The sequence below is a fragment of the Lathyrus oleraceus genome, chromosome 7, assembly GCF_024323335.1.
Source record: "Lathyrus oleraceus cultivar Zhongwan6 chromosome 7, CAAS_Psat_ZW6_1.0, whole genome shotgun sequence".
Lineage (NCBI taxonomy): Eukaryota > Viridiplantae > Streptophyta > Magnoliopsida > Fabales > Fabaceae > Lathyrus > Lathyrus oleraceus.
In genome coordinates this window covers 62734142-62754526 of record NC_066585.1, presented here as the reverse complement: position 1 = coordinate 62754526, position 20385 = coordinate 62734142, and positions in this window count along the sequence as shown.

Here is a 20385-nt window from a genome sequence, read left to right as displayed (position 1 = left end):
TCAAATTATTTTATAATCACATTTCAGAATCATATTTCATAATCAGTTGTACTTAATAAAACCCCCTATTTTTTTCTTATTTGGTTAATTTTGCCAAGAGTCCCTGCAGTACGACTCGAGGTGTCGCTTCCTGTTTACTATATTTTTTTAAATTAGTTTTTGACCCGTGTGCGACAGCGGATCACCTATATAGAAACTGATGGATTGTGTTGATAAGGGAATTGGAAATCCTCTCACCTTAGTGAGGTTTGTTCTACCTAGAGAATGAATGAGTATTACTTTTTAACAAGTATTCACATAATAAGTTGTTGTGATGCAATAGTATCTTCCATTTCACCTTGTCAATTTATGCAATGCAAATGATTGTGCTAAAGAATTCACTTTTAAACATATGTCGTGCCAGACACCAATACATATGACATGAATAATACTTAGGTCCCTCAAAAATACAATACATTTTGTCATATATTTTTTTAACTTTTGCGCACCTTTTTTTTTGTTTTTGAACCAATACAATTAATATTTATGTTTAATTAAATATTTAATATTTTAACTTAATTTATAGTTTTACTTTATTCTTCATTTAATAAACATTACTTTTTAAATTCTTAAATTTGCTTTCGACTTTTTAGTCCCTTAAATTTACTTCTACTCAAATTAGTTCGTTCTATTAACTTTTAACTTTAAAAGTATAAAATAGAACACCAAACTATTTACTAACTACTCTCAAGCCTCAGGACAGGTTTTTAGTAAAATCAAATCAATCATTTACTCAGCTTCAATGTCTAATGTAAGATTAGACAACATCATAGAGTAACAAACTTTTCTAAAAGATCTTTTCCTTTGAATTAATTAGGAGTGTCAATCTTCAAAGACACAATTATATTCTCTTACCTATAAATTTTAGTTGACAAAATCATTACCAAATCGTTTGCTTGGAAATGTTATCTTCTCTCCATGACGGACAAACTCGTGTTAGTGAAATTTGTCATTCAAAGAATTATTACTCATTACATTACTATTTATCCTCGACATGTCTCTTTGTTAAAATTCGTAAAAAAGCTAATATGAACTTTATATGGAATGGTGATGTTAAGAAAAGGAAATATTTTATCGTGGCTTGGAAAAAGTTTGAAAACCTCAATCTTATGGCAGGTTTGGCCTAAGATTCATAATCTCTCTTAATGAAACCGCTAACTTAAAGTTAGGTTAGGACATGATGAATAGTGAAGAGTTATTGGTCGCCTTATTGAAATCTAGAACTTTGAGATCCTTTGGCACAATAAGGCATCAAATTTTCTCCTCTATTTTATAGGGCATAAAAATTAAGTTCTACTTGCTCAGGAGCCACTCTTCATGGTTTTGGGGTAAAGGTGCGTCCATTAATTATTGGAATGATGCTTGGTGTGGTCAACCATTAATTATAGAAACTAGCATGGAATTTCATGTATTTAGGTTCCAAAACATTGAGATGATAATAATTATGTAATTGAATTTTGATTTTCTTTCAAGTTCTACCTATTAATCATTTACTTAATACGGGTATAATTGTTTGCTTAATTCGATTGTTGTTATAGGGAAGAAACTATTAAATTCGATTGATGAATGTTCCCTAATTTTAATCGCTTTAACTCAAGTTATTTGTTAATTCGCATTATCTCTAACCGAATGCTTAATTCGGCCCCACATGAAAATAATTCATACAATATCGTTAGCGCATGATTGATTGTTACTGTAATCGAATGGGATTGAGAATCTGTTTAGGGAATTAAAGTTATAATAATTGATGATAGGTAGGAACCAAATAAGTAGATCAAATTATTTTATAATCACATTTCAGAATCATATTTCATAATCAGTTGTACTTAATAAAAACCCTATTTTTTTCTTATTTGGTTAATTTTGCCAAGAGTCCCTGCAGTACGACTCGAGGTGTCGCTTCCTGTTTACTATATTTTTTAAATTAGTTTTTGACCCGTGTGCGACAGCGGATCACCTATATAGAAACTGATGGATTGTGTTGATAAGGGAATTGGAAATCCTCTCACCTTAGTGAGGTTTGTTCTACCTAGAGAATGAATGAGTATTACTTTTTAACAAGTATTCACATAATAAGTTGTTGTGATGCAATAGTATCTTCCATTTCACCTTGTCAATTTATGCAATGCAAATGATTGTGCTAAAGAATTCACTTTTAAACATATGTCGTGCCAGACACCAATACATATGACATGAATAATACTTAGGTCCCTCAAAAATACAATACATTTTGTCATATATTTTTTTAACTTTTGCGCACCTTTTTTTTTGTTTTTGAACCAATACAATTAATATTTATGTTTAATTAAATATTTAATATTTTAACTTAATTTATAGTTTTACTTTATTCTTCATTTAATAAACATTACTTTTTAAATTCTTAAATTTGCTTTCGACTTTTTAGTCCCTTAAATTTACTTCTACTCAAATTAGTTCGTTCTATTAACTTTTAACTTTAAAAGTATAAAATAGAACACCAAACTATTTACTAACTACTCTCAAGCCTCAGGACAGGTTTTTAGTAAAATCAAATCAATCATTTACTCAGCTTCAATGTCTAATGTAAGATTAGACAACATCATAGAGTAACAAACTTTTCTAAAAGATCTTTTCCTTTGAATTAATTAGGAGTGTCAATCTTCAAAGACACAATTATATTCTCTTACCTATAAATTTTAGTTGACAAAATCATTACCAAATCGTTTGCTTGGAAATGTTATCTTCTCTCCATGACGGACAAACTCGTGTTAGTGAAATTTGTCATTCAAAGAATTATTACTCATTACATTACTATTTATCCTCGACATGTCTCTTTGTTAAAATTCGTAAAAAAGCTAATATGAACTTTATATGGAATGGTGATGTTAAGAAAAGGAAATATTTTATCGTGGCTTGGAAAAAAGTTTGAAAACCTCAATCTTATGGCAGGTTTGGCCTAAGATTCATAATCTCTCTTAATGAAACCGCTAACTTAAAGTTAGGTTAGGACATGATGAATAGTGAAGAGTTATTGGTCGCCTTATTGAAATCTAGAACTTTGAGATCCTTTGGCACAATAAGGCATCAAATTTTCTCCTCTATTTTATAGGGCATAAAAATTAAGTTCTACTTGCTCAGGAGCCACTCTTCATGGTTTTGGGGTAAAGGTGCGTCCATTAATTATTGGAATGATGCTTGGTGTGGTCAACCATTAATTATAGAAACTAGCATGGAATTTCATGTATTTAGGTTCCAAAACATTGAGATGATAATAATTATGTAATTGAATTTTGATTTTCTTTCAAGTTCTACCTATTAATCATTTACTTAATACGGGTATAATTGTTTGCTTAATTCGATTGTTGTTATAGGGAAGAAACTATTAAATTCGATTGATGAATGTTCCCTAATTTTAATCGCTTTAACTCAAGTTATTTGTTAATTCGCATTATCTCTAACCGAATGCTTAATTCGGCCCCACATGAAAATAATTCATACAATATCGTTAGCGCATGATTGATTGTTACTGTAATCGAATGGGATTGAGAATCTGTTTAGGGAATTAAAGTTATAATAATTGATGATAGGTAGGAACCAAATAAGTAGATCAAATTATTTTATAATCACATTTCAGAATCATATTTCATAATCAGTTGTACTTAATAAAACCCCCTATTTTTTTCTTATTTGGTTAATTTTGCCAAGAGTCCCTGCAGTACGACTCGAGGTGTCGCTTCCTGTTTACTATATTTTTTTAAATTAGTTTTTGACCCGTGTGCGACAGCGGATCACCTATATAGAAACTGATGGATTGTGTTGATAAGGGAATTGGAAATCCTCTCACCTTAGTGAGGTTTGTTCTACCTAGAGAATGAATGAGTATTACTTTTTAACAAGTATTCACATAATAAGTTGTTGTGATGCAATAGTATCTTCCATTTCACCTTGTCAATTTATGCAATGCAAATGATTGTGCTAAAGAATTCACTTTTAAACATATGTCGTGCCAGACACCAATACATATGACATGAATAATACTTAGGTCCCTCAAAAATACAATACATTTTGTCATATATTTTTTTAACTTTTGCGCACCTTTTTTTTTGTTTTTGAACCAATACAATTAATATTTATGTTTAATTAAATATTTAATATTTTAACTTAATTTATAGTTTTACTTTATTCTTCATTTAATAAACATTACTTTTTAAATTCTTAAATTTGCTTTCGACTTTTTAGTCCCTTAAATTTACTTCTACTCAAATTAGTTCGTTCTATTAACTTTTAACTTTAAAAGTATAAAATAGAACACCAAACTATTTACTAACTACTCTCAAGCCTCAGGACAGGTTTTTAGTAAAATCAAATCAATCATTTACTCAGCTTCAATGTCTAATGTAAGATTAGACAACATCATAGAGTAACAAACTTTTCTAAAAGATCTTTTCCTTTGAATTAATTAGGAGTGTCAATCTTCAAAGACACAATTATATTCTCTTACCTATAAATTTTAGTTGACAAAATCATTACCAAATCGTTTGCTTGGAAATGTTATCTTCTCTCCATGACGGACAAACTCGTGTTAGTGAAATTTGTCATTCAAAGAATTATTACTCATTACATTACTATTTATCCTCGACATGTCTCTTTGTTAAAATTCGTAAAAAAGCTAATATGAACTTTATATGGAATGGTGATGTTAAGAAAAGGAAATATTTTATCGTGGCTTGGAAAAAGTTTGAAAACCTCAATCTTATGGCAGGTTTGGCCTAAGATTCATAATCTCTCTTAATGAAACCGCTAACTTAAAGTTAGGTTAGGACATGATGAATAGTGAAGAGTTATTGGTCGCCTTATTGAAATCTAGAACTTTGAGATCCTTTGGCACAATAAGGCATCAAATTTTCTCCTCTATTTTATAGGGCATAAAAATTAAGTTCTACTTGCTCAGGAGCCACTCTTCATGGTTTTGGGGTAAAGGTGCGTCCATTAATTATTGGAATGATGCTTGGTGTGGTCAACCATTAATTATAGAAACTAGCAGGGAATTTCATGTATTTAGGTTCCAAAACATTGAGATGATAATAATTATGTAATTGAATTTTGATTTTCTTTCAAGTTCTACCTATTAATCATTTACTTAATACGGGTATAATTGTTTGCTTAATTCGATTGTTGTTATAGGGAAGAAACTATTAAATTCGATTGATGAATGTTCCCTAATTTTAATCGCTTTAACTCAAGTTATTTGTTAATTCGCATTATCTCTAACCGAATGCTTAATTCGGCCCCACATGAAAATAATTCATACAATATCGTTAGCGCATGATTGATTGTTACTGTAATCGAATGGGATTGAGAATCTGTTTAGGGAATTAAAGTTATAATAATTGATGATAGGTAGGAACCAAATAAGTAGATCAAATTATTTTATAATCACATTTCAGAATCATATTTCATAATCAGTTGTACTTAATAAAACCCCCTATTTTTTTCTTATTTGGTTAATTTTGCCAAGAGTCCCTGCAGTACGACTCGAGGTGTCGCTTCCTGTTTACTATATTTTTTTAAATTAGTTTTTGACCCGTGTGCGACAGCGGATCACCTATATAGAAACTGATGGATTGTGTTGATAAGGGAATTGGAAATCCTCTCACCTTAGTGAGGTTTGTTCTACCTAGAGAATGAATGAGTATTACTTTTTAACAAGTATTCACATAATAAGTTGTTGTGATGCAATAGTATCTTCCATTTCACCTTGTCAATTTATGCAATGCAAATGATTGTGCTAAAGAATTCACTTTTAAACATATGTCGTGCCAGACACCAATACATATGACATGAATAATACTTAGGTCCCTCAAAAATACAATACATTTTGTCATATATTTTTTTAACTTTTGCGCACCTTTTTTTTTGTTTTTGAACCAATACAATTAATATTTATGTTTAATTAAATATTTAATATTTTAACTTAATTTATAGTTTTACTTTATTCTTCATTTAATAAACATTACTTTTTAAATTCTTAAATTTGCTTTCGACTTTTTAGTCCCTTAAATTTACTTCTACTCAAATTAGTTCGTTCTATTAACTTTTAACTTTAAAAGTATAAAATAGAACACCAAACTATTTACTAACTACTCTCAAGCCTCAGGACAGGTTTTTAGTAAAATCAAATCAATCATTTACTCAGCTTCAATGTCTAATGTAAGATTAGACAACATCATAGAGTAACAAACTTTTCTAAAAGATCTTTTCCTTTGAATTAATTAGGAGTGTCAATCTTCAAAGACACAATTATATTCTCTTACCTATAAATTTTAGTTGACAAAATCATTACCAAATCGTTTGCTTGGAAATGTTATCTTCTCTCCATGACGGACAAACTCGTGTTAGTGAAATTTGTCATTCAAAGAATTATTACTCATTACATTACTATTTATCCTCGACATGTCTCTTTGTTAAAATTCGTAAAAAAGCTAATATGAACTTTATATGGAATGGTGATGTTAAGAAAAGGAAATATTTTATCGTGGCTTGGAAAAAGGTTTGAAAACCTCAATCTTATGGCAGGTTTGGCCTAAGATTCATAATCTCTCTTAATGAAACCGCTAACTTAAAGTTAGGTTAGGACATGATGAATAGTGAAGAGTTATTGGTCGCCTTATTGAAATCTAGAACTTTGAGATCCTTTGGCACAATAAGGCATCAAATTTTCTCCTCTATTTTATAGGGCATAAAAATTAAGTTCTACTTGCTCAGGAGCCACTCTTCATGGTTTTGGGGTAAAGGTGCGTCCATTAATTATTGGAATGATGCTTGGTGTGGTCAACCATTAATTATAGAAACTAGCATGGAATTTCATGTATTTAGGTTCCAAAACATTGAGATGATAATAATTATGTAATTGAATTTTGATTTTCTTTCAAGTTCTACCTATTAATCATTTACTTAATACAGGTATAATTGTTTGCTTAATTCGATTGTTGTTATAGGGAAGAAACTATTAAATTCGATTGATGAATGTTCCCTAATTTTAATCGCTTTAACTCAAGTTATTTGTTAATTCGCATTATCTCTAACCGAATGCTTAATTCGGCCCCACATGAAAATAATTCATACAATATCGTTAGCGCATGATTGATTGTTACTGTAATCGAATGGGATTGAGAATCTGTTTAGGGAATTAAAGTTATAATAATTGATGATAGGTAGGAACCAAATAAGTAGATCAAATTATTTTATAATCACATTTCAGAATCATATTTCATAATCAGTTGTACTTAATAAAACCCCCTATTTTTTTCTTATTTGGTTAATTTTGCCAAGAGTCCCTGCAGTACGACTCGAGGTGTCGCTTCCTGTTTACTATATTTTTTTAAATTAGTTTTTGACCCGTGTGCGACAGCGGATCACCTATATAGAAACTGATGGATTGTGTTGATAAGGGAATTGGAAATCCTCTCACCTTAGTGAGGTTTGTTCTACCTAGAGAATGAATGAGTATTACTTTTTAACAAGTATTCACATAATAAGTTGTTGTGATGCAATAGTATCTTCCATTTCACCTTGTCAATTTATGCAATGCAAATGATTGTGCTAAAGAATTCACTTTTAAACATATGTCGTGCCAGACACCAATACATATGACATGAATAATACTTAGGTCCCTCAAAAATACAATACATTTTGTCATATATTTTTTTAACTTTTGCGCACCTTTTTTTTTGTTTTTGAACCAATACAATTAATATTTATGTTTAATTAAATATTTAATATTTTAACTTAATTTATAGTTTTACTTTATTCTTCATTTAATAAACATTACTTTTTAAATTCTTAAATTTGCTTTCGACTTTTTAGTCCCTTAAATTTACTTCTACTCAAATTAGTTCGTTCTATTAACTTTTAACTTTAAAAGTATAAAATAGAACACCAAACTATTTACTAACTACTCTCAAGCCTCAGGACAGGTTTTTAGTAAAATCAAATCAATCATTTACTCAGCTTCAATGTCTAATGTAAGATTAGACAACATCATAGAGTAACAAACTTTTCTAAAAGATCTTTTCCTTTGAATTAATTAGGAGTGTCAATCTTCAAAGACACAATTATATTCTCTTACCTATAAATTTTAGTTGACAAAATCATTACCAAATCGTTTGCTTGGAAATGTTATCTTCTCTCCATGACGGACAAACTCGTGTTAGTGAAATTTGTCATTCAAAGAATTATTACTCATTACATTACTATTTATCCTCGACATGTCTCTTTGTTAAAATTCGTAAAAAAGCTAATATGAACTTTATATGGAATGGTGATGTTAAGAAAAGGAAATATTTTATCGTGGCTTGGAAAAAGGTTTGAAAACCTCAATCTTATGGCAGGTTTGGCCTAAGATTCATAATCTCTCTTAATGAAACCGCTAACTTAAAGTTAGGTTAGGACATGATGAATAGTGAAGAGTTATTGGTCGCCTTATTGAAATCTAGAACTTTGAGATCCTTTGGCACAATAAGGCATCAAATTTTCTCCTCTATTTTATAGGGCATAAAAATTAAGTTCTACTTGCTCAGGAGCCACTCTTCATGGTTTTGGGGTAAAGGTGCGTCCATTAATTATTGGAATGATGCTTGGTGTGGTCAACCATTAATTATGGAAACTAGCAGGGAATTTCATGTATTTAGGTTCCAAAACTTTGAGATTATAATAATTATGTAATTGAATTTTGATTTTCTTTCAAGTTCTACCTATTAATCATTTACTTAATACGGGTATAATTGTTTGCTTAATTCGATTGTTGTTATAGGGAAGAAACTATTAAATTCGATTGATGAATGTTCCCTAATTTTAATCGCTTTAACTCAAGTTATTTGTTAATTCGCATTATCTCTAACCGAATGCTTAATTCGGCCCCACATGAAAATAATTCATACAATATCGTTAGCGCATGATTGATTGTTACTGTAATCGAATGGGATTGAGAATCTGTTTAGGGAATTAAAGTTATAATAATTGATGATAGGTAGGAACCAAATAAGTAGATCAAATTATTTTATAATCACATTTCAGAATCATATTTCATAATCAGTTGTACTTAATAAAACCCCCTATTTTTTTCTTATTTGGTTAATTTTGCCAAGAGTCCCTGCAGTACGACTCGAGGTGTCGCTTCCTGTTTACTATATTTTTTTAAATTAGTTTTTGACCCGTGTGCGACAGCGGATCACCTATATAGAAACTGATGGATTGTGTTGATAAGGGAATTGGAAATCCTCTCACCTTAGTGAGGTTTGTTCTACCTAGAGAATGAATGAGTATTACTTTTTAACAAGTATTCACATAATAAGTTGTTGTGATGCAATAGTATCTTCCATTTCACCTTGTCAATTTATGCAATGCAAATGATTGTGCTAAAGAATTCACTTTTAAACATATGTCGTGCCAGACACCAATACATATGACATGAATAATACTTAGGTCCCTCAAAAATACAATACATTTTGTCATATATTTTTTTAACTTTTGCGCACCTTTTTTTTTGTTTTTGAACCAATACAATTAATATTTATGTTTAATTAAATATTTAATATTTTAACTTAATTTATAGTTTTACTTTATTCTTCATTTAATAAACATTACTTTTTAAATTCTTAAATTTGCTTTCGACTTTTTAGTCCCTTAAATTTACTTCTACTCAAATTAGTTCGTTCTATTAACTTTTAACTTTAAAAGTATAAAATAGAACACCAAACTATTTACTAACTACTCTCAAGCCTCAGGACAGGTTTTTAGTAAAATCAAATCAATCATTTACTCAGCTTCAATGTCTAATGTAAGATTAGACAACATCATAGAGTAACAAACTTTTCTAAAAGATCTTTTCCTTTGAATTAATTAGGAGTGTCAATCTTCAAAGACACAATTATATTCTCTTACCTATAAATTTTAGTTGACAAAATCATTACCAAATCGTTTGCTTGGAAATGTTATCTTCTCTCCATGACGGACAAACTCGTGTTAGTGAAATTTGTCATTCAAAGAATTATTACTCATTACATTACTATTTATCCTCGACATGTCTCTTTGTTAAAATTCGTAAAAAAGCTAATATGAACTTTATATGGAATGGTGATGTTAAGAAAAGGAAATATTTTATCGTGGCTTGGAAAAAGTTTGAAAACCTCAATCTTATGGCAGGTTTGGCCTAAGATTCATAATCTCTCTTAATGAAACCGCTAACTTAAAGTTAGGTTAGGACATGATGAATAGTGAAGAGTTATTGGTCGCCTTATTGAAATCTAGAACTTTGAGATCCTTTGGCACAATAAGGCATCAAATTTTCTCCTCTATTTTATAGGGCATAAAAATTAAGTTCTACTTGCTCAGGAGCCACTCTTCATGGTTTTGGGGTAAAGGTGCGTCCATTAATTATTGGAATGATGCTTGGTGTGGTCAACCATTAATTATGGAAACTAGCATGGAATTTCATGTATTTAGGTTCCAAAACATTGAGATGATAATAATTATGTAATTGAATTTTGATTTTCTTTCAAGTTCTACCTATTAATCATTTACTTAATACGGGTATAATTGTTTGCTTAATTCGATTGTTGTTATAGGGAAGAAACTATTAAATTCGATTGATGAATGTTCCCTAATTTTAATCGCTTTAACTCAAGTTATTTGTTAATTCGCATTATCTCTAACCGAATGCTTAATTCGGCCCCACATGAAAATAATTCATACAATATCGTTAGCGCATGATTGATTGTTACTGTAATCGAATGGGATTGAGAATCTGTTTAGGGAATTAAAGTTATAATAATTGATGATAGGTAGGAACCAAATAAGTAGATCAAATTATTTTATAATCACATTTCAGAATCATATTTCATAATCAGTTGTACTTAATAAAACCCCCTATTTTTTTCTTATTTGGTTAATTTTGCCAAGAGTCCCTGCAGTACGACTCGAGGTGTCGCTTCCTGTTTACTATATTTTTTTAATTAGTTTTTGACCCGTGTGCGACAGCGGATCACCTATATAGAAACTGATGGATTGTGTTGATAAGGGAATTGGAAATCCTCTCACCTTAGTGAGGTTTGTTCTACCTAGAGAATGAATGAGTATTACTTTTTAACAAGTATTCACATAATAAGTTGTTGTGATGCAATAGTATCTTCCATTTCACCTTGTCAATTTATGCAATGCAAATGATTGTGCTAAAGAATTCACTTTTAAACATATGTCGTGCCAGACACCAATACATATGACATGAATAATACTTAGGTCCCTCAAAAATACAATACATTTTGTCATATATTTTTTTAACTTTTGCGCACCTTTTTTTTTTTTTTGAACCAATACAATTAATATTTATGTTTAATTAAATATTTAATATTTTAACTTAATTTATAGTTTTACTTTATTCTTCATTTAATAAACATTACTTTTTAAATTCTTAAATTTGCTTTCGACTTTTTAGTCCCTTAAATTTACTTCTACTCAAATTAGTTCGTTCTATTAACTTTTAACTTTAAAAGTATAAAATAGAACACCAAACTATTTACTAACTACTCTCAAGCCTCAGGACAGGTTTTTAGTAAAATCAAATCAATCATTTACTCAGCTTCAATGTCTAATGTAAGATTAGACAACATCATAGAGTAACAAACTTTTCTAAAAGATCTTTTCCTTTGAATTAATTAGGAGTGTCAATCTTCAAAGACACAATTATATTCTCTTACCTATAAATTTTAGTTGACAAAATCATTACCAAATCGTTTGCTTGGAAATGTTATCTTCTCTCCATGACGGACAAACTCGTGTTAGTGAAATTTGTCATTCAAAGAATTATTACTCATTACATTACTATTTATCCTCGACATGTCTCTTTGTTAAAATTCGTAAAAAAGCTAATATGAACTTTATATGGAATGGTGATGTTAAGAAAAGGAAATATTTTATCGTGGCTTGGAAAAAGGTTTGAAAACCTCAATCTTATGGCAGGTTTGGCCTAAGATTCATAATCTCTCTTAATGAAACCGCTAACTTAAAGTTAGGTTAGGACATGATGAATAGTGAAGAGTTATTGGTCGCCTTATTGAAATCTAGAACTTTGAGATCCTTTGGCACAATAAGGCATCAAATTTTCTCCTCTATTTTATAGGGCATAAAAATTAAGTTCTACTTGCTCAGGAGCCACTCTTCATGGTTTTGGGGTAAAGGTGCGTCCATTAATTATTGGAATGATGCTTGGTGTGGTCAACCATTAATTATGGAAACTAGCAGGGAATTTCATGTATTTAGGTTCCAAAACATTGAGATGATAATAATTATGTAATTGAATTTTGATTTTCTTTCAAGTTCTACCTATTAATCATTTACTTAATACGGGTATAATTGTTTGCTTAATTCGATTGTTGTTATAGGGAAGAAACTATTAAATTCGATTGATGAATGTTCCCTAATTTTAATCGCTTTAACTCAAGTTATTTGTTAATTCGCATTATCTCTAACCGAATGCTTAATTCGGCCCCACATGAAAATAATTCATACAATATCGTTAGCGCATGATTGATTGTTACTGTAATCGAATGGGATTGAGAATCTGTTTAGGGAATTAAAGTTATAATAATTGATGATAGGTAGGAACCAAATAAGTAGATCAAATTATTTTATAATCACATTTCAGAATCATATTTCATAATCAGTTGTACTTAATAAAACCCCCTATTTTTTTTATTTGGTTAATTTTGCCAAGAGTCCCTGCAATACGACTCGAGGTGTCGCTTCCTGTTTACTATATTTTTTTAAATTAGTTTTTGACCCGTGTGCGACAGCGGATCACCTATATAGAAACTGATGGATTGTGTTGATAAGGGAATTGGAAATCCTCTCACCTTAGTGAGGTTTGTTCTACCTAGAGAATGAATGAGTATTACTTTTTAACCAAGTATTCACATAATAAGTTGTTGTGATGCAATAGTATCTTCCATTTCACCTTGTCAATTTATGCAATGCAAATGATTGTGCTAAAGAATTCACTTTTAAACATATGTCGTGCCAGACACCAATACATATGACATGAATAATACTTAGATCCCTCAAAAATACAATACATTTTGTCATATATTTTTTTAACTTTTGCACACCTTTTTTTTTCTTTTTGAACCAATACAATTAATATTTATGTTTAATTAAATATTTAATATTTTAACTTAATTTATAGTTTTACTTTATTCTTCATTTCATAAACATCACTTTTTAAATTCTTAAATTTGCTTTCGACTTTTTAGTCCCTTAAATTTACTTCTACTCAAATTAGTTCGTTCTATTAACTTTTAAGTTTAAAAGTATAAAATAGAACACAAAACTATTTACTAACTACTCTCAAGCCTCAGGACAGGTTTTTAGTAAAATCAAATCAATCATTTACTCAGTTTCAACTTTTCTAAAAGATCTTTTCCTTTGAATTAATTAGGAGTGTCAATCTTCAAAGACACAATTATATTCTCTTACCTATAAATTTTAGTTGACAAAATCATTACCAAATCGTTTTCTTGGAAATGTTATCTTTTCTCCATGACAGACAAACTCGTGTTAGTGAAATTTGTCATTCAAAGAATTATTACTCATTACATTACTATTTATCCTCGACATGTCTCTTTGTTAAAATTCGTAAAAAAGCTAATATGAACTTTATATGGAATGGTGATGCTAAGAAAAGGAAATATTTTATCGTGGCTTGGAAAAAGTTTGAAAACCTCAATCTTATGGCAGGTTTGGCCTAAGATTCATAATCTTTCTTAATGAAACCGCTAACTTAAAGTTAGGTTAGGACATGATGAATAGTGAAGAGTTATTGGTCGCCTTATTGAAATCTAGAACTTTGAGATCCTTTGGCACAATAAGGCATCAAATTTTCTCCTCTATTTTATAGGGCATAAAAATTAAGTTCTACTTGCTCAGGAGCCACTCTTCATGGTTTTGGGGTAAAGGTGCGTCCATTAATTATTGGAATGATGCTTGGTGTGGTCAACCATTAATTATAGAAACTAGCAGGGAATTTCATGTATTTAGGTTCCAAAACATTGAGATGATAATAATTATGTAATTGAATTTTGATTTTCTTTCAAGTTCTACCTATTAATCATTTACTTAATACGGGTATAATTGTTTGCTTAATTCGATTGTTGTTATAGGGAAGAAACTATTAAATTCGATTGATGAATGTTCCCTAATTTTAATCGCTTTAACTCAAGTTATTTGTTAATTCGCATTATCTCTAACCGAATGCTTAATTCGGCCCCACATGAAAATAATTCATACAATATCGTTAGCGCATGATTGATTGTTACTGTAATCGAATGGGATTGAGAATCTGTTTAGGGAATTAAAGTTATAATAATTGATGATAGGTAGGAACCAAATAAGTAGATCAAATTATTTTATAATCACATTTCAGAATCATATTTCATAATCAGTTGTACTTAATAAAACCCCCTATTTTTTCTTATTTGGTTAATTTTGCCAAGAGTCCCTGCAATACGACTCGAGGTGTCGCTTCCTGTTTACTATATTTTTTTAATTAGTTTTTGACCCGTGTGCGACAGCGGATCACCTATATAGAAACTGATGGATTGTGTTGATAAGGGAATTGGAAATCCTCTCACCTTAGTGAGGTTTGTTCTACCTAGAGAATGAATGAGTATTACTTTTTAACAAGTACTCACATAATAAGTTGTTGTGATGCAATAGTATCTTCCATTTCACCTTGTCAATTTATGCAATGCAAATGATTGTGCTAAAGAATTCACTTTTAAACATATGTCGTGCCAGACACCAATACATATGACATGAATAATACTTAGGTCCCTCAAAAATACAATACATTTTGTCATATATTTTTTTAACTTTTGCGCACCTTTTTTTTTTTTTTGAACCAATACAATTAATATTTATGTTTAATTAAATATTTAATATTTTAACTTAATTTATAGTTTTACTTTATTCTTCATTTAATAAACATCACTTTTTAAATTCTTAAATTTGCTTTCGACTTTTTAGTCCCTTAAATTTACTTCTACTCAAATTAGTTCGTTCTATTAACTTTTAACTTTAAAAGTATAAAATAGAACACAAACTATTTACTAACTACTCTCAAGCCTCAGGACAGGTTTTTAGTAAAATCAAATCAATCATTTACTCAGCTTCAATGTCTAATGTAAGATTAGACAACATCATAGAGTAACAAACTTTTCTAAAAGATCTTTTCCTTTGAATTAATTAGGAGTGTCAATCTTCAAAGACACAATTATATTCTCTTACCTATAAATTTTAGTTGACAAAATCATTACCAAATCGTTTTCTTGGAAATGTTATCTTCTCTCCATGACGGACAAACTCGTGTTAGTGAAATTTGTCATTCAAAGAATTATTACTCATTACATTACTATTTATCCTCGACATGTCTCTTTGTTAAAATTCGTAAAAAAGCTAATATGAACTTTATATGGAATGGTGATGTTAAGAAAAGGAAATATTTTATCGTGGCTTGGAAAAAAGTTTGAAAACCTCAATCTTATGGCAGGTTTGGCCTAAGATTCATAATCTCTCTTAATGAAACCGCTAACTTAAAGTTAGGTTAGGACATGATGAATAGTGAAGAGTTATTGGTCGCCTTATTGAAATCTAGAACTTTGAGATCCTTTGGCACAATAAGGCATCAAATTTTCATCTCTATTTTATAGGGCATAAAAATTAAGTTCTACTTGCTCAGGAGCCACTCTTCATGGTTTTGGGGTAAAGGTGCGTCCATTAATTATTGGAATGATGCTTGGTGTGGTCAACCATTAATTATAGAAACTAGCATGGAATTTCATGTATTTAGGTTCCAAAACTTTGAGATTATAATAATTATGTAATTGAATTTTGATTTTCTTTCAAGTTCTACCTATTAATCATTTACTTAATACGGGTATAATTGTTTGCTTAATTCGATTGTTGTTATAGGGAAGAAACTATTAAATTCGATTGATGAATGTTCCCTAATTTTAATCGCTTTAACTCAAGTTATTTGTTAATTCGCATTATCTCTAACCGAATGCTTAATTCGGCCCCACATGAAAATAATTCATACAATATCGTTAGCGCATGATTGATTGTTACTGTAATCGAATGGGATTGAGAATCTGTTTAGGGAATTAAAGTTATAATAATTGATGATAGGTAGGAACCAAATAAGTAGATCAAATTATTTTATAATCACATTTCAGAATCATATTTCATAATCAGTTGTACTTAATAAAACCCCTATTTTTTTCTTATTTGGTTAATTTTGCCAAGAGTCCCTGCAATACGACTCGAGGTGTCGCTTCCTGTTTACTATATTTTTTAAATTAGTTTTTGACCCGTGTGCGACAGCGGATCACCTATATAGAAACTGATGGATTGTGTTGATAAGGGAATTGGAAATCCTCTCACCTTAGTGAGGTTTGTTCTACCTAGAGAATGAATGAGTATTACTTTTTAACAAGTATTCACATAATAAGTTGTTGTGATGCAATAGTATCTTCCATTTCACCTTGTCAATTTATGCAATGCAAATGATTGTGCTAAAGAATTCACTTTTAAACATATGTCGTGCCAGACACCAATACATATGACATGAATAATACTTAGGTCCCTCAAAAATACAATACATTTTGTCATATATTTTTTTAACTTTTGCGCACCTTTTTTTTTTTTTTGAACCAATACAATTAATATTTATGTTTAATTAAATATTTAATATTTTAACTTAATTTATAGTTTTACTTTATTCTTCATTTAATAAACATCACTTTTTAAATTCTTAAATTTGCTTTCGACTTTTTAGTCCCTTAAATTACTTCTACTCAAATTAGTTCGTTCTATTAACTTTTAACTTTAAAAGTATAAAATAGAACACAAAACTATTTACTAACTACTCTCAAGCCTCAGGACAGGTTTTTAGTAAAATCAAATCAATCATTTACTCAGCTTCAATGTCTAATGTAAGATTAGACAACATCATAGAGTAACAAACTTTTCTAAAAGATCTTTTCCTTTGAATTAATTAGGAGTGTCAATCTTCAAAGACACAATTATATTCTCTTACCTATAAATTTTAGTTGACAAAATCATTACCAAATCGTTTGCTTGGAAATGTTATCTTCTCTCCATGACGGACAAACTCGTGTTAGTGAAATTTGTCATTCAAAGAATTATTACTCATTACATTACTATTTATCCTCGACATGTCTCTTTGTTAAAATTCGTAAAAAAGCTAATATGAACTTTATATGGAATGGTGATGTTAAGAAAAGGAAATATTTTATCGTGGCTTGGAAAAAGGTTTGAAAACCTCAATCTTATGGCAGGTTTGGCCTAAGATTCATAATCTCTCTTAATGAAACCGCTAACTTAAAGTTAGGTTAGGACATGATGAATAGTGAAGAGTTATTGGTCGCCTTATTGAAATCTAGAACTTTGAGATCCTTTGGCACAATAAGGCATCAAATTTTCTCCTCTATTTTATAGGGCATAAAAATTAAGTTCTACTTGCTCAGGAGCCACTCTTCATGGTTTTGGGGTAAAGGTGCGTCCATTAATTATTGGAATGATGCTTGGTGTGGTCAACCATTAATTATGGAAACTAGCAGGGAATTTCATGTATTTAGGTTCCAAAACTTTGAGATTATAATAATTATGTAGTTGAATTTTGATTTTCTTTCAAGTTCTACCTATTAATCATTTACTTAATACGGGTATAATTGTTTGCTTAATTCGATTGTTGTTATAGGGAAGAAACTATTAAATTCGATTGATGAATGTTCCCTAATTTTAATCGCTTTAACTCAAGTTATTTGTTAATTCGCATTATCTCTAACCGAATGCTTAATTCGGCCCACATGAAAATAATTCATACAATATCGTTAGCGCATGATTGATTGTTACTGTAATCGAATGGGATGAGAATCTGTTTAGGGAATTAAAGTTATAATAATTGATGATAGGTAGGAACCAAATAAGTAGATCAAATTATTTTATAATCACATTTCAGAATCATATTTCATAATCAGTTGTACTTAATAAAACCCCCTATTTTTTCTTATTTGGTTAATTTTGCCAAGAGTCCCTGCAGTACGACTCGAGGTGTCGCTTCCTGTTTACTATATTTTTTTAAATTAGTTTTTGACCCGTGTGCGACAGCGGATCACCTATATAGAAACTGATGGATTGTGTTGATAAGGGAATTGGAAATCCTCTCACCTTAGTGAGGTTTGTTCTACCTAGAGAATGAATGAGTATTACTTTTTAACAAGTATTCACATAATAAGTTGTTGTGATGCAATAGTATCTTCCATTTCACCTTGTCAATTTATGCAATGCAAATGATTGTGCTAAAGAATTCACTTTTAAACATATTTCGTGCCAGACACCAATACATATGACATGAATAATACTTAGGTCCCTCAAAAATACAATACATTTTGTCATATATTTTTTAACTTTTGCGCACCTTTTTTTTTGTTTTTGAACCAATACAATTAATATTTATGTTTAATTAAATATTTAATATTTTAACTTAATTATAGTTTTACTTTATTCTTCATTTAATAAACATCACTTTTTAAATTCTTAAATTTGCTTTCGACTTTTTAGTCCCTTAAATTTACTTCTACTCAAATTAGTTCGTTCTATTAACTTTTAACTTTAAAAGTAAAAAATAGAACACCAAACTATTTACTAACTACTCTCAAGCCTCAGGACAGGTTCTTAGTAAAATCAAATCAATCATTTACTCAGCTTCAATGTCTAATGTAAGATTAGACAACATCATAGAGTAACAAACTTTTCTAAAAGATCTTTTCCTTTGAATTTATTAGGAGTGTCAATCTTCAAAGACACAATTATATTCTCTTACCTATAAATTTTAGTTGACAAAATCATTACCAAATCGTTTTCTTGGAAATGTTATCTTCTCTCCATGACGGACAAACTCGTGTTAGTGAAATTTGTCATTTAAAGAATTATTACTCATTACATTACTATTTATCCTCGACATGTCTCTTTGTTAAAATTCGTAAAGAAGCTAATATGAACTTTATATGGAATGGTGATGTTAAAAAAGGAAATATTTATCGTGGCTTGAAAAAAGTTTGAAAACCTCAATCTTATGGTAGGTTTGGCCTAAGATTCGTAATCTCTCTTAATGAAACTGCTAACTTAAAGTTAGGATAGGACATGATGAATAGTGAAGAGTTATTGGTCGCCTTATTGAAATCTAGAACTTTGAGATCCTTTGGCACAATAAGGCATCAAATTTTCATCTCTATTTTATAGGGCATAAAAATTAAGTTCAACTTGCTCAGGAGCCACTCCTCTTTGTTTTGGGGTAAGGTGCTTCCATTAATTATTGGAATGATGCTCTGTGTGGTCAACCATTAATTATGGAAACTAGCAGGGAATTTCACGTATTTAGGTTCCAAAACTTTGAGATTATAATAATTATGTAATTGAATTTTGATTTTCTTTCAAGTTCTACCTATTAATCATTTACTTAATACGAGTATAATTGTTTGCTTAATTCGACTGTTGGTATAGGGAAGAAACTATTAAATTCGATTGATGAATGTTCCCTAATTTTAATCGCTTTAACTCAAGTTATTTGTTAATTCGCATTATCTCTAACCGAATGCTTAATTCGGCCCCACATGAAAATAATTCATACAATATCGTTAGCGCATGATTGATGTTACTGTAATCGAATGGGATTGAGAATCTGTTTAGGGAATTAAAGTTATAATAATTGATGATAGGTAGGAACCAAATAAGTAGATCAAATTATTTTATAATCACATTTCAGAATCATATTTCATAATCAGTTGTACTTAATAAAACCCCCTGTTTTTTTCTTATTTGGTGAATTTTGCCAAGAGTCCCTGCAGTACGACTCGAGGTGTCGCTTCCTGTTTACTATATTTTTTTAAATTAGTTTTTGACCCGTGTGCGACAGCGGATCACCTATATAGAAACTGATGGATTGTGTTGATAAGGGAATTGGAAATCCTCTCACCTTAGTGAGGTTTGTTCTACCTAGGGAATGAATGAGTATTACTTTTTAACAAGTACTCACATAATAAGTTGTTGTGATGCAATAGTATCTTCCATTTCACCTTGTCAATTTATGCAATGCAAATGATTGTGCTAAAGAATTCACTTTTAAACATATTCGTGCCAGACACCAATACATATGACATGAATAATACTTAGGTCCCTCAAAAATACAATACATTTTGTCATATATTTTTTAACTTTTGCGCATCTTTTTTGTTT